The following is a 2,034-nucleotide window of genomic DNA, read 5'->3' on the forward strand; positions in this document are numbered from 1 at the left end:
AGTCCTTCGGACATTAATGAAACTTTGGTGCAGGAAGTGGACAATAAGGTGAGAGAGAACAGACGCTTTACGATTTCCTCCTTGCGGGATGACTTTCCTAATGTTTCTCGTAGTGTTTTGTATAGCTTTGTGACCGAACACTTGAATTACCAAAAATTGTGCGCACCTTGAGTACCGAAAATGTTGACGGATGTGCACAAAACCAAACGTTTAGATAGTGCATTGACTTTCCTTGAGCTGTACCACAACGACGGTGATGATTTCTTAAGCAAAATTGTTACGGGCCATGAAACATCGGTGGCCTACGTCACACCAGAATCAAAGCAACAGTCTATGGAAGTTGAGCAAGGGCATCGTTTTGCTGCAAGACAATGCCTGTCCGCTTGTGGCGAATCAGACCAAAGATCTCATCACATCTTTTCGATGGGAAACTCTAGATCATCTTCCGTACAGCCCCGATCTTACGCCCAGTGACTATCATCTGTTCCTGCACTTGAAGAAATACCTGGGCGGTCAGCGTCTTCAAGACGATGACGAAGTCAAAACAGTGGCGAAGCAGTGGTTAACAAGTCAGGCGGCAGACTTCTAAGAGGAGGGTATTCAAAAACTGGTACAACGTTATGATAAGTGCCTCAACATCGACGGAAATTATGTAGAAAAGTAGATTAAGGTACAGGATTTCATGTAAAAATAAAATTATTGAGATATCTTAGCACGTTTTTTTTAAATTTCAAAATGGTACTTACTTAAAAAACACGCCTCGTACATTAGCTGCAACTCGTAACAAGATTATCGCACTGAATGTAATGCTAAACGTATACGTGGCGTCTTTCCCAAGAGTCGTCAGTCGCATGTTGTTTGGTGTTTCGGCAGGTATTTTTGCAATTTTGTTTTGCAACGTGCAGCTGGTGTCAGCCCAGATAAATGCTGCTCATCTCGTCTTTCACGCGGCGCCGAGCGTCGATGGAAGGCGGTTGTTTCCCGTTACAAACAAAACGATTTCTAAAGTGGAATTTTACGTGCCCGTTCGATAGAGAGGTCCCAAATTAGTCCAGAGCGTTATTCGTTTTACTGATATCTATTAACAGGGACAGCGAAATACGAGGAACAACCAGCACTCCAGCATCACCTTGGCTAGCTAGCGCTGACTGCTGCCGCCATGCAGAAGCGCTGCTCAGTCGCTCCTGGAGTACCGGTTATTCTTCGTGTTTTACTGTGTAATGTGCTAATGAATGGGAGCGTAAAATTCCACTTCAAAAATCGTTTTGTTTGAAATGGGAAACAAACCGTTGCATTCCGTCGACGTTGGGCGCCGTATGAGAGACGTGATGATCAGAATTTGTTTGGGCTGACACCAGCTACACGCTGCAACAACTTGGTTGCAAATATCTGCCGAAACACCAGAGAACGGGCGCCTGGCGACCCATAGGAGATGCACGCGAATGCCTGTTTACGTGTAAGAGAGGGCGTGATGACACTAATATTGTCAAGTGAACTAAAGAAATAGAAAAGTTCCTTAAACCGATCTTTTTGAGTTTGCGATACACCACTATGCGTATTTTTTCACGCTCAAGCTTTGGGATATGTGTTCAGCACACTGGGCATAAGGGAATGGTTAGGTCTAATTACATTAACACAGAACCAAAGATTTTGAAAACCAATTTGCAGTTCCTCTGTCTGACACACACACACACACACACAAACACACACACACACGCACACACACAATCGCGCGCGCACATCTGCGCGTGTTCACTAACGCCACTTACACAGGTACTACGCTTAGAAGAATTCTTTGAGGTGTGCTTGTGGGGATTCAAAACGGTTCAAATGGCTCTGAGCACTATGGGACTTAATATCTGAGGTCATCAGTCCCCTTGAACTTTGAACTACTTAAACATAACCAACCTAAGGACATCACACACATCCACGCCAGAGGCAGGATTCGAACCCGCGACCGTAGCGGTCGCGCGGTTCCAGACTGAAGCGCCTGGAACGGCACGGCCACACCGGCCGGCCGCTTGCGCGGACACT

Source organism: Schistocerca serialis, chromosome 7 (assembly GCF_023864345.2).
Source record: "Schistocerca serialis cubense isolate TAMUIC-IGC-003099 chromosome 7, iqSchSeri2.2, whole genome shotgun sequence".
Lineage (NCBI taxonomy): Eukaryota > Metazoa > Arthropoda > Insecta > Orthoptera > Acrididae > Schistocerca > Schistocerca serialis.